The sequence below is a fragment of the Podarcis gaigeae genome (assembly GCF_964106915.1).
Source record: "Podarcis gaigeae genome assembly, chromosome: 15".
Taxonomy (NCBI): Eukaryota; Metazoa; Chordata; class Lepidosauria; order Squamata; family Lacertidae; genus Podarcis; species Podarcis gaigeae.
This window is the reverse complement of record NC_139692.1, coordinates 24,129,195-24,142,868: the sequence shown is the minus strand read 5'-3', so window position 1 is coordinate 24,142,868 and position 13,674 is coordinate 24,129,195. Positions and strand designations below refer to the sequence as shown.

Genomic DNA, 13,674 nt, shown 5'->3' with positions numbered 1-13,674 from the left:
TCTGGAGCCAGCCAGCCCTTTTGCGCCACTGCCCTGGTGCTCCTGTGGGCAGTCCAGAGCTCTCCCCGCCGGCTGCACAGTGGTGATCTAGCCTCCGCTGCTGGCAGGAAGGCTCCGAATTGCCAGAAGGCCTCTGGAGACCTTCCTGCAGTCCGGAGCTCACCCTGCCACCGGCACAGCGGGAGGGCCCCCATCCCACCCCCGAAGCGTGGAAGAGGTGCTGGCAGCAGGAGGCCCAGCAGGTCGCAACACAGCACCAAACCCAGGTGAGGACCCCCCATCCAAACAATGGCTTTCATCAGTTCAGGTAAGAAAATATTTTTATTTTTATTTTTATCATCTACAATTCTGTCTGGCCTGCCTGGTGCTCTTGCATGGAATGTGTCCTCTTAAAATGCACCTGTGGGTTATTTGTGGAGCCTGCCTGGTATGCATAGTGTGCATAGGAATTTGTTCATTCCCCCCCCAAAAAAAAAATAATCCGGCCCCCCACAAGGTCTGAGGGACAGTGGACCAGCCCCCTGCTGGAAAAGTTTGCTGACCCCTGTATCAAGGCATCAGAGAACACATTATTTTCTCCACCACCACCATGCCTGGGTTAGACAGTTTTCTGGTCAATTCTTAGAGACCTATTTGAGTATCTTCCTTGGGGTGGGGGGCGTTCCCTAATAAATCCATTACTGAACAGGTCAAAAAATATCTGAATGTTTCTTAGACTTGCTATAATTCTTAGCTCTTAACCTGCCACCTCTGTTCCTCTGAGGCTGTGATTATGTACTTTTTATACTTTGTTCTTTTTTGAATGGATAGTTGACAGTAATGAATATTTGACTGATTGAATAGTCCACCTTGGAGGTTACCAGAGCGTGGGTAACCATGGCCAGCTCTCCCTATCCAGAAATAGCCATAGTTGGCACACACGTCAAAGCAGGGGGGAAGGCACTCCTAGCCACTGAGGTCATCTGGGTTCCAGAAGCATCCCCCAAACGACACACCTGCTCCTTCAAGGGGAATGCAGCCCCATTAAGAACAGGTCATTCTGCCAGTTTCCTGACATGGGAACCACCCACCCATAGCAATTCTATATTGTCGGAATTCAGCTTCAGATTGTTGGTCTACATCCAGCCTATTACACATCTATCTGGTTCTGTACTTGCATTCTTTCTCCTGGTACTGATGGAACAGAGAGACAGGTCGGTAGCTCATCAACATACTGGTGATACTGGTGGGAAGGAAGCTGTACTGGGATGAAAAAGTGCTATTTAAGATTCACAAGCCACCTGTTACTGGAGCAAACAGTTAAGCAGCAAATGGAACCCAATTATTGAGGATGCTAAAATCCAAAGCAGGCTGGGAGGCAGGGAGCATACAAAAGGATCAGTGGCAAAACAGTTCACTGTAAGCAAGTACACAGAGATGCACTTTGACTCAAATCCCTAATCCAGGAAAGAGAGGGCCATGGTGGGCAGTTCAGTGGGCAGCAGCAGAGAAAACAGCAAATTTCATGTTGTGAATTATTAGGAACAGACTGGAAATAAATCTGCCCTCCTCATAACGCGTGTGAATCTGTAGCTTGGCTGCATTTGGAAGGCTTTGTACAGTTCTCATGGTTGCGTTTTTTCTTCTTCTAAAGGACACTGCAGACTGGAAAAGGAACAGAAAACAACAGGCCAGACATGCTTTTTGCCTCACTGGAATGTGCCCTTGAACTGCGATGATGCCTCCTGCTTGTCTGGATAGAGGATGGAGAGATGTGTAGTTTGTGTATATAAAGTGTTTGCATGGCCGAGGCAAGAGTGACATCAATTGCTCTGCTCATGTTTGCATCTGGTCCTGCCTGGTCTGCAAGTCCCAAAGGTTGCCCACAAGCCCTTGGACTGAAAGGGGCTTCCCCATCCCTGTCCTGTATGCTTGGTAATTCTATCTCTAACAATGCTTTCCGTCAGTTTTCCCAGAACATACATTAAGCTAATGAGCCTGTAATTTCCCTTTTTAAAAAACGAGTGTTACACTGGGCACTTTCCAGTTCTCAGGTACAGATCTTAGGTACCACTTACCTATTTTTGTTAAAAGATCAGCAATGCCACATTTGAGTTATTTAATAACTTCCAGGTGGGTCCCATCCAAATCCAGCAATTTGCCTGTTGTCAATTTGTCAATACAGCCTAGAACTTCAACACTTGTAACCACTACTTGTCTCAGTTCCTGACTCCTGTCCTGAGAAACTCATCATAAAGATCTTCTGTACATCTTCTGCTGTGTAGACAGATGCAAAGAATCTGTTCAGCTTCTCTGCAATCTCCTTTTCCTCCTTTACCCCACCTTGGACTTCCTTGTCCATTGTGATAGGAATTTTATGGTCTTAGATATATGGCAACGTTCATAACTACACGTACATAGATCAGCACAGGAAAGCCAACCTGGAACCATTTTGATTCCTAAACTGAGCAAATGTTTCTCTGCAGGGTCAAAATGGAAAAGTCTCCCCATTGTCTCTTTCCTCACAAATCCTGTCTTAAGGACACATTTAAGATACAAGGTGTGAGCCTGTGACCTGGCTCAGGAAATAAGTATTTTACCACTACAAAAGAATGGCCAGGCTCCCCAGGAAATCCAATCAAGTAACCTGCCAGACAGGAGATAAACAAGGACAAGAGAAAAACAACATTTAAATTTCTGTGATGTAGGTGGGATGTATCTGAGGGGTGGTCTTAGGTTACACCCCATTCTGTGATGTATGCATAATGTTTCTGGGGGTGGTCTTGATCTACAGGGTGGCAATTTCAATAGTCTTTATAAGGCCTTGCAGGCCATTGTTCTGGGTCCTCTTCCTCTCCTGCGTGTGAGGGGAGCACCCTGTTGCAACAGATCAATAAAAGATCAAGCTTACTAGCTGCTTTGCTTCTCAATATTCTCTGGTTGGCCTCTGTTATTTTCTCCTACCAATAGGGAACCTATGTAAGGACTCTATATGGGCTCTTGGATACCCCATAAGGGAAAAGGGCATATTTTTATTTACAACACCATCTTCCTTCCTAGCCAGTTTCTGGCTCTGATCATCAGCACAAGGGATTTCAAAGATTCAAAGCACGTTGGATTTTACATCTCCCAGAGAAGCCTATTAGCAAATTGTTGACCAAGCTGTTCAGGTACCGGTGATATAGCCTGCACACGTGTTGCTCTTTCCCCCCCCCCCACCAGACTCCACTTTTACAGAATAATTTGACAAAGCAGAATGGCTTGAAAACAAGAACCAGCAGATCTGCAACAATGCTCTCCTTCAATTTACAATTAACCATTGCAGCCCCATAAAAGTCAGTCAACGAGCATTTGGTTTACATTCCAAGAGCGGTGATGCACAGAGCAATCTTTCATATGCAAGTCTCAAGAAAATGTAAAGGCTTTGGGATGAATTATGTATCTGATGTTCTTTATATATAGTACAGAACTGTTGAATTATTTAAGATTGCTATGTTTGAATCTCCTGCATTCTAAGAGAACATCAGCATCCACACAGCACTAGATATTACACTGAAATATGGAAGTTGTTTAGTTTATTACTATGCTGTATATTTTTGTGTTTTTGTGTTGTAAAATGCCCTGTGATCCTTGGATAAAGGGCAGTATAGCATTTTAATACATTAATAATAATAGCAGCAGAAATGTTCCACTGAAATCCAGACAGCAAAGTTTTCTGTAAGGACATTCTAGCTCACACTGATATCTCTTTCTACTCCCACAATTACTGTGATCGATTATGGAGGAAAATGCCAAATTCCTACAACTCCTCTCCTCTGCCTATAATATCATCAGGTCTGAAAAAAAATCAGGCACAAACAGGAGGACATAGGTTAAAGTTTAAAGGAAGTCAAAGAAAAGCTGAGCTTGGTACATTGAAGCAGTGGCACTCATCCAGTGTGGCTCTAGCTACTAGGCACAGCTAGATGGCAACCTAGGGCAGTGATTTGTGAGGGACAGCATTTTTGCCACAGCAGCAAATAAGGCTCTCTTTTATCACCTTCATCTCAATTTACATGCTTCAGCTGTATCCGCAAAGATACTGATCTCTGGAGAATGCATCCCTTTAGTAGCAGACCCAGTCATCTGCTGAAATGTTACCACAGCAGCCACAGTTGCACATCCTACATCATCAACATTTCAAATGCCAAAATGCAACAACAATTGAAACAAAAATCCTGCTGTGTCAACATTCCCGCCACCCATTGTTTCATTATTCCATTCAAATATTCACTGGTGCTTCCACATTGGGTTTCTACTTTCCACCTGGTTACTGATTTTCCAAAATGCCAAACCACAACATAACAATCCAGCCATAAAACAAGTTCAGATTTCGACCTGACACACTGCTAAACATTTCACCAAGATAATATCAGACACGTTTGCATATCATCTTATTTTTACTATAAGCAGTTTGAATTCAAGATGCCATGGGCGTAGCCAGAGGGGCAGGGGGCAACTGCCCCCCCAATCAAGCAAAACAACAGAAATACTTAACTAACTGCCAAATCACATCGGTTCTGCGCCCCTAACAAAAGTCCTGCCCACCCAACAAAATCTTGGCGCAAGATAGTGATATCATTTGAAGGATACTTGGAAAAACTTGAATGAATCTAAAGATGAAGAAACCAGAATTTTACACAGATCCTCAATGCAAATCATGTTGCGGCCCAGAGTTTTACCTTTGTGGGATAGTCTAACAAGTTCTGCTTTAAATGCAACAAGTATTTTATTCACCCCATGTGTAGAGGGGTGAAGAAAATAACTTTTTTCTGCATGTGTGTGTGTGAGCAGTGGCGTAGCGTGGGTTGTCAGCACCCGGGGCAAGGCAAGTAATTTGTGCCCCCTAACCCGTGGATTTGCGCCCCCTAACCCGTGGATTTGCGCACCCTAACCCTAACCCCCAGTTGTTGCGCCCGGTGCGGCCGGCCCCCACTGTACCCCCACGCTACGTGTGTGTGTGTGAGAGAGAACGAGCTAAGGTTGAATGATGTCATTCATGCTCCTAAACATGAGCGAAAAAGCCAACTTGCAAAGTGGAGACTTGCACTAAATCTGAGACTGACAAGTCTTAAGGTGAAATTGAGAGCTGTTGCTCCCAAACAAACTTGAAAATTGATGAAGGTTTTGGTGAACCACTTAATTATTTTTTTCCTGCCTTCCGTACCAACTGTAATGTGCTGTGTGGTTTCTAAATGGATTTTTACTTGATTGCTTCATTTATTTCCTGTGTATTGGATTCTAAAACAATTAAATGCAATATCAGAAATAAAAGAAGCAATAAAATACAATTAAAATCAGTATGACTATTTAACACAGACATGCCACGGAGCCTGATGAAGCTTGCAGACCACTGGTGGTTCACACGGACCACGGTTTAGGAACCTCTGGTCCAGAAAATTTCCTTCTGCATTTCATCATGAGGAAGAAGAGCAGCCCAGCTGAAGTCTGAAGATTAGCCCAGCTGGCATAAAACAGGCAAGCAACGGTTAAAAAATAGGAATAATTTTATTTTCGGCTTCAGTTCCTGCACCAGTACTGTGCCATAGCTGTAGGCTGAGCGAGTAAGGGCTGTCTTTCCCTGATTGCAGATCTACCCCCAGATGCAGTCCACCAGTTGTATACTGTATAGTGGCCTGCGAGGGCCTCCGCACACTTTCTGTTTTGGCTGATGGCCCAGAACTGCAAAATCAGAGAGGGGGAATCACCAAGCACCTGGCAGGCTGCAATGCATGGTTGGTAGACTTTATCTGGCATGGCAGGTCAAAGTTGTACAGGCCTATGAAATGCAAACTCACCTAAACTGATACATTAATGCATTGCTAGGCAAACTAAGGCCCGGGGGCCAAATCCGGCCCAATCGCCTTCTAAATCCGGCCCATGGACGGTCCGGGAATCAGTGTGTTTTTACATGAGTAGAATGTGTCCTTTTATTTCAAATGCATCTCCGGGTTATTTGTGGGGCATAGAAATTCATTCATATTTTTTTTTTCAAAATATAGTCTGGTGCCCCACAAGGTCTGAGGGACAGTGGACCGGCCCCCTGCTGAAAAAGTTTGCTGAGGGGGTGCAAAATAGTAATGATGATGATAGCATAGTTGTAGTAGTAGTAATGCTATAGTAAAAGATCCACCAAAAAGCATCTGTACCAAAAGGATTTTTTTTTTGGTGAAAATGAGAAATATTTGGGAGGGGGCACCAAATTTTGTCTTGGCTCAGGGCACCATATTACCAAAGTCAGTCCCTTTTCTAAGGTTAAGTAAGATAAGCAGCAACGCCATTTCAAAAATTTCAGAATATCTTTTTTGACACCATTATTTTTCAAGAGAATTTCATTTCACCACCTCCCACGCAACAAATGTTCAAAAAAGACTTTCTTTTCTAAATTTCTAGCGAAGCCCTAAACCCGTCATTCCTATGTCACAGATTTCCCAGCTAGGTTGCTATTCAAACATCTAGCTGGTTTATTACTTAATGTCAATACTGCTTCATGGCACAGACACTATCAATAGTGCCAACATACCGAAACATCACCTTTGAAAGAACAACTTGTAGTACAACCATGACCCACACATTAAACTCCCTAGTCCAGATTCACCAGAAATGAACAGAATACACAGAAATGTGTATTCCTTATAGGCACCTGACTGAGACACACACACACACACTCAACAAACTTGAGGATGACATCCCAAATGGCACATGCTCAAAGACAGGACCCAATCCGCATCAAAGTTCAACTTCTGCACAGTCTTGCATCTTTTGTGATAACGAAAGGCAGTGCTAACCAGAGTCCTACAACACCCCATCTATACCTCTAAAGCTCAGCACCTGCATTTCATGAAAGGCTCCCTCCCTCCCCAAAAGCAAATATCTCAGCACTTACGGGGTTAAATTAACAGCCGAAAGCATAGGCAGTCTTCTGTGGCTGTCTTCATCTGGGAAGCCTCTAAAGCACAGCATTGGATTCATCCCATCCCCTTGGAGGAGAAGCTACAGGGAATAACCAAAGGGGGAGACGCACAGATAACAAATACTATCTGCAGGCGAGGGGAGTGCGGGGAGAGAGAACCGGGTGGGTGACATAAGGAAATCACCAGAATGTCGGAGGCTCTTCTTAAAAAAGAAAAGAAAAGAAAGTAATAGGTACAGGTAAAAATCTTCTGGTGGCCTTCTTACACCCACCCTTTCCTACCCCTCGACCCAAGCTCTTGATGTCAAAGCAACAGGAAGAGAAAGACCAAACCAGGCTATATAAACTCTGCAGCTAAAACTCTGCCGTTCACATTAATAAAACTGTTCCTAATCTGTCTGGAAACTGCAGCAGTTCACAGCTCACTGCGGCGTTTCAAGAGGCACAAGAGGAGACTCCGAGACTACTGTACTGCAGTAGTTCTAGCGGCGGCGGCAGCAGCAGCAGCAGCAAAAGGGGGAACCGGAAGAAAATTCGGAAGACCTCAGGCCTGCAAGGAAATCTACACATGCAACAGGGCCACCAAACCGTTCAAACAGGTGGCCCTTCTTTTAAAGAGCACAGAGCACAAATAAAGCGCCTTATTTCAGAGATCGCAGTTCCCTTAACATTTGTTCTAATGTGAACATACACTGACTTACGAGTTTTCTCATTGTCAGTTACTCTTTCCAAAGCTGCAAGGCTCATTCCCTGGGTGTTGCAAACACAAGCCATGTGAGCTTCATGGTAAGATGGTGATAAAGATGTGAGCCCCATCCCATGCTTCATGCCACTGTGCCCTGCTGTCACCGGGTTCAATTTCTGCCCTTGCCAGCCTCTGCTCACAAGTCGATGCCTGCTCAGGAGGCATTCAGTGCCCTATCAGCCTTCAAACCATCACTGTCACCTCCTCCAAGACACAGAGATATCAGCACCAGCACAAACAGGCAGTCCAGCCCCAGCCCCCTAGGCGGATTTCTCATTTGCATCCCACTCACCATGCTAAAACTGCTTGCCCCTTTCCTTTATAATAGGAGCCCAGGGGGCATGTCACCTATTGGATCACCTAGCTCACCTGCTCCTCCAGTTGTGCCAGAGATTCTTGCTAGCTCTTAGGGCCTCTATAAAGCTTTCTCGAGAGCCAAACCAACCCATGCATCCGTACAAGCAAACAGAACTCAGAGGCATAAATGCATGCCTGCCTAGACATTCATATGTTTATGGAAAACTAAACAGCCAGCCACCAGCTTCTGACAGTACCTTTTCACATGAAGGTTCTGTGCAAATATAATCCATCAACCCATTTCTTTGACAGGAAAAAAAAAACACAAATCTATTCTGAGGCTAGATCCTGGAGGAATGCTTATTTCAGCGCTCTGTCTCTGTCATTTCTAAGCTGCACGTGCCTAGCTAGTTTGATTTCCAGGCTGACTGATCAATCACAGCCCTCATTGGTGTCAAGAGAGAGCTAGAAGAAACAAGTCTCTGGAATAAAGAGACCCCCAATTTAAGCAAGTCCTATATTTGTCAAAAAGAGCTGTAGTCAAGTTGTTACACTGCTGGTTCCCAGTGGCATAGTGTGGGTTGTCAGCACCCGGGGCAAGGCAAGTAATTTGCACCCCCTAACCCGTGGATTTGCGCCCCCTAACCCCCAGATGTTGCGCCTAGCCCCCCCTGCACCCCCACGCTACGCCACTGCTGGTTCCCATTCCTCAGCAAATGGGGGGATAGGGGAGGCGGTGTTGTCAAATAAGGTTCATTAGGAGGCATTTATATTCAAGTTTCACCACTTAGAGCAGGGGTCAGCAACCTTTTTCAGCCATGGGCCGGTCCACCATCCCTCAGAACATGTGGTGGTCCGGACTATATTTTGAAAAAAAGGAAAAAGGAAAAAATGAATTCCTATGCCCCACAAATAACCCAGAGATGCATTTTAAATAAAAGGACACATTCTACTCATGTAAAAACCACGCTGATTCCCAGACCGTCCATGGGCCGGATTGAGAAGGCGATTGGGCTGCATCCGGCCCACGGACCTTAGGTTGCCTACCCCTGACTTAGAGCCATGTTTCACAACATTAAAAATATATGGCTTCACAGAACTGAAAACTGCAATTTCAAATTTAGCTCTTTCCCCTGTGTAACGTTGGTCATTTCATTGTTCCATGATCTGGTCTGGTGAAACCTTGTGTTACAGAAGTTGGGTAGCACCCCCGACTCTTTGCCAAATGGTAGAAAGATTCCAGGGGCTTCCAGGCGCTCACCCATGGTTTGTGCTCCTTTGGAGAATTGAAGACACAGCAGAGGCGGTCATAGCTTTAAGAAATATGATTTATTCACACATTTATACCTTCAGTCTGCATGGAGGGAGTCCAGGTCTTATGGCATGGCCATCTCAAGAGAGACGTGTTTCCCCACAACAGTGCAGCACCGGAGTAAAGAGCATTTCTCCCAGCCAACCTGCTCAAGATCAGGGGTTGGCAAACTAAGGTCCGTGGGCTGGATCAGGCCCAATTGCCTTCAGGATCCGGCCCATGGACTGTCCATGGATTGGCATGGGGCTTCTGTTCATTCAGGCTGCGCCATTTCCCCCCCTGCACCATTCCATTTCCCCCCTCTCCCTCACACACACCATAGCGGCGCCTCCTCCCTCCCTCCTCCTGGCTTCTCCCCGCCGTGCCTAGATAATAATAATAATAATAATAAGGGCTGCCTTAAGATGTCTTCTGAACGTCAGGTAATTCTTTATCTCTTTGACATCTGATGGGAGGGCGTTCCACAGGGCAGGCGCCGCTACCGAGAAGGCCCTCTGTCTGGTTCCCTGTAGCCTCACTTCTCGCAATGAGGGAACCGCCAGAAGGCCCTCGGCGCTGGATCTCAGAGTCCGGGCTGAACGATGGGGGTGGAGACGCTCCTTCAGGTATACAGGACCGAGGCCGTTTAGGGCTTTAAAGGTCAGCACCAACACTTTGAATCGTGCTCGGAAACGTACTGGGAGCCAATGCAGATCTCTCAGAACCGGTGTTATGTGGTCCCGGCGGCCACTCCCAGTCACCAGTCTCGCTGCCGCATTCTGGATTAATTGCAGTTTCCGGGTCACCTTCAAAGGTAGCCCCACGTAGAGCGCGTTGCAGTAGTCCAAGCGTGAGATAACTAGAGCATGCACCTCTCTGGCGAGACAGTCCGCGGGGAGGTAGGGTCTTAGCCTGCGTACCAGGTGGAGCTGGTAGACAGCTGCCCTGGACACAGAGTTAATCTGCGCCTCCATGGACAGCTGTGAGTCCAAAATGACTCCCAGGCTGCGCACCTGGTCCTTCAGGGGCACAGTTACCCCATTCAGGACCAGGGAATCCTCCACACCTGCCCGCCTCCTGTCCCCCAAAAACAGTACTTCTGTCTTGTCAGGATTCAACCTCAATCTGTTAGCCGCCATCCAACCTCCAACCGCCTCCAGGCACTCACACAGGACCTTCACCGCCTTCACTGGTTCTGATTTAAAGGAGAGGTAGAGCTGGGTGTCATCTGCATACTGATGAACACCCAGTCCAAACCCCCTGATGATCTCTCCCAGCGGCTTCATATAGATATTAAAAAGCATGGGGGAGAGGACAGAACCCTGAGGCACCCCACAAGTGAGAGCCCAGGGGTCTGAACACTCACCCCCCCCACCACTTTCTGGACACGGCCCAGGAGGAAGGAGCGGAACCACTGTATTACAGTGCCCCCAGCTCCCAGCCCCTCTAGACGGTCCAGAAGGATGTTATGGTCGATGGTGTCAAAGGCCGCTGAGAGATCCAGCAGAACTAGGAAACAGCTCTCACCTTTGTCCCTAGCCCGCCGGAGATCATCAACCAGCGCGACCAAGGCAGTTTCAGTCCCATGGTGAGGCCTGAATCCCGATTGGAAGGGATCCAAATGGTCCGTTTCCTCCAGGCGTGCTTGGAGTTGTTCAGCAACCACCCGCTCAATCACCTTGCCCAAGAATGGCAGATTTGAGACTGGGCGATAGTTGGCCAAATTGGCCGGGTCTAAAGATGTTTTTTTAAGAAGCGGTTTAATGACCGCCTCTTTCAGCGGGTCTGGGAAGGCTCCCTCACAGAGGGAAGCATTCACCACCCCGCAGAGCCCATCGCCCAGCCCTTCCCGGCTCACTTTTATCAGCCAGGATGGGCAAGGATCAAGGAGACAGGTGGTCGGTTTCACTCGTCCAAGCAGCCTGTCCACATCCTCGGAGGTAACAGATTGGAATTGATCCCATGTAACAGGACCAGACAGAACTCTAGCACTCTCCCACCCTGGCCCTGCTCCCACAGTGGAGTCTACCTCCTTCTGAATCTGAGTGATTTTATCTGCAAAAAACTTTGCAAAAGCATTGCAGGAGATCTTGGGGTCCCTACCAGGCCCCGGTGGTACAGGTGGTTCTGATAGATTGCGAACCACCTGAAAAAGTCTCCTGCTGCTGTTTTCTGCAGATGCAATGGAGGCGGCGAAGAAGACCCTCTTCGCCGTCGCCATTGCCACTTGGTAGGCTCGACGTTGAGCTCTAACCCGTGTCCGGTCTGATTCAGAATGAGTTTTCCGCCACCGGCGCTCTAGCCGTCTCAACGATTGTTTCATCACCCTCAGCTCCGGGGAAAACCACGGGGCTGTCCGGGCTCCATGCAATAGCCCTGGTTAACTCCGCATTCCAGCGGGCCACCAGGGAATCAGCTGAAAGGCCATCAACTTGGGATAAAGCATCCCCTACCACTCTCTGGAAGCCAATTGGATCCATTAAGTGGCGGGGGCGGACCATCCGAATCGGTCCCACCTCCCTGCGAAGGGGAAGGGTTGCGGAGAAGTCCAGTTGCACCAGGAAGTGATCTGACCATGGCACTTCTTTTGTTTCGCTTTTAGTTAATGTCAGATCACCAACATCCGTAGAGGTAAACACCAAGTCTAAGGCATGTCCGTGGCTATGAGTTGGGCCAGACTTATTCAGGGACAGCCCCATGGAGGCCATGCTTTCCACGAAGTCCCGAGCGGCCCCTTGTAAGGTCGTGTCGGCATGGATGTTAAAATCCCCCAGGACAACCAAGCTAGGTGTCTCCAGGAGCATATCCGCCACGACCTGAAGCAGCTCGGGCAGGGAATCCTTGGTGCAGCGGGGAGGTCGGTACACCAGTAGGAATCCTGTACTGCCCCTATTGCCCAACTTCCAGAACATGCACTCAGAAAACTGGGTCTTCCCAATAGGACGCCTGGTGCAGACTAATGCCTACCCCTGACTAGAGGAGGAAGGGGGCTGGGTTGAGCGGGCTGAGCGCCATTTTAAGCAGCCCCTCTCCAGAGCCAGCCCTTTTGCGCCACTCATCTTCCCTCCACCAGCGGACTGGACGAGCTCTCTCTGCCTACCCACAATAAGAAGCAGCAGCAGCAGTGGTGGCAGCAGTGGCAGCAGCCCCTGGGAAGGTAAGCGCAGCGGCTGGGGCTGGGACTGGGGCTGGGGGGTGGGGAGGAGACTACTTGGCCTCCCCTCCCCTCTTCTTCCAATCCCCCCCCCCCGCCACTTCTCCAGCCCGCCACATGCACAAGATGCATCTTTCCCTTTTGTTCCCTCCTTCTTCCCAGTTCACCTTGCTCTGAAGAATCTCTTTTCCTATCACCTCAAACACACACACCCATCACCATGGCAACCTCTGTCTTCCCAGGCCGAATAATTCCTCTTAGTTGGGCCATCAACACCTTTTGTCTGTTAATGCCTGTATCCCAAGCCCTGTCTTGGAAAACAAGCTGCTTAGCCTGTATTTTTTCCACTGGCCTGCAATCTTCCCTTCAATACTCCAAGTAATCAAACTCCTACTATTTATTAATTTCTAGGGTTTAGCAGGGTCCCCCCCAAATGTGTAACACCTAGCTTTATAGGTTAGGGGGGGTTCAGCATGGACAGTATCATTGAGTCCTTATCTGTTTCATAGAAAGAATTAGTGTATATAAATACAGAATACCAACATGAAATGAAAATGATTTTTTTCCTGGGATTATCCTAAGCAACCTTAGCCTTCTTCAAGCCAAGCACTCACCAAGCGAAGATGGAAGATGAGATTATTTATTTATTTATTTATTTATTTATTTATTTATTTTAAAAGTCTTTATAGTGCAGATAATTTCAACAATGTGTTTCTACATTTCAGTTTTTTCCAAGGACATATCTTATTTTCTTGCCACTCTCCCCCATAATGTATCAGCTGGACTAAAAAATTAATCCACCTCCTACCTCCAATTAAGGGGCGCAGGTGGCGCTGTGGGTAAAACCTCAGTGCCTAGGACTTGCCGATCGTATGGTCGGCGGTTCGAATCCCCGCGGCGGGGTGAGCTCCCGTCTTTTGGTCCCAGCTCCTGCCCACCTAGCAGTTCGAAAGCACTCTTAAGTGCAAGTAGATAAATAGGTACTGCTTTATAGCAGGAAGCTAAACTGCGTTTCCGTGTGCTGCGCTGGTGCTGACTCGCCAGCTGCAGCTTCGTCATGCTGGCCACGTGACCCGGAAGTGTCCTTGGACGGCGCCGGCTCATGGCCTCTAGAGCGAGATGAGCACGCAACTCTAGAGTCTGACACGACTGGCCCGTACGGGCAGGGGTACCTTTACCTTTACCTCCAATTATGACTCACTTACCTTCCAACTTCTCCACTCTTAAGAAGCAGACCCTATTTGTCAACATGTCAC

General features: G+C 47.6%; 1 protein-coding gene and 1 long non-coding RNA gene across 2 annotated transcripts in view; one reads left to right on the top strand and one right to left on the bottom strand.

The window, feature by feature from the left end:
* Positions 1–13,674, bottom strand: part of GRAMD1B (GRAM domain containing 1B) — a 212,365-nt gene that overhangs the window by 166,741 nt on the left and 31,950 nt on the right. The window lies entirely within an intron of this gene.
* Positions 47–2,182, top strand: LOC310833017. Its single transcript, XR_014558515.1, has 2 exons — positions 47–307; positions 1,634–2,182. It is a non-coding gene; the product is annotated as an uncharacterized lncRNA (long non-coding RNA).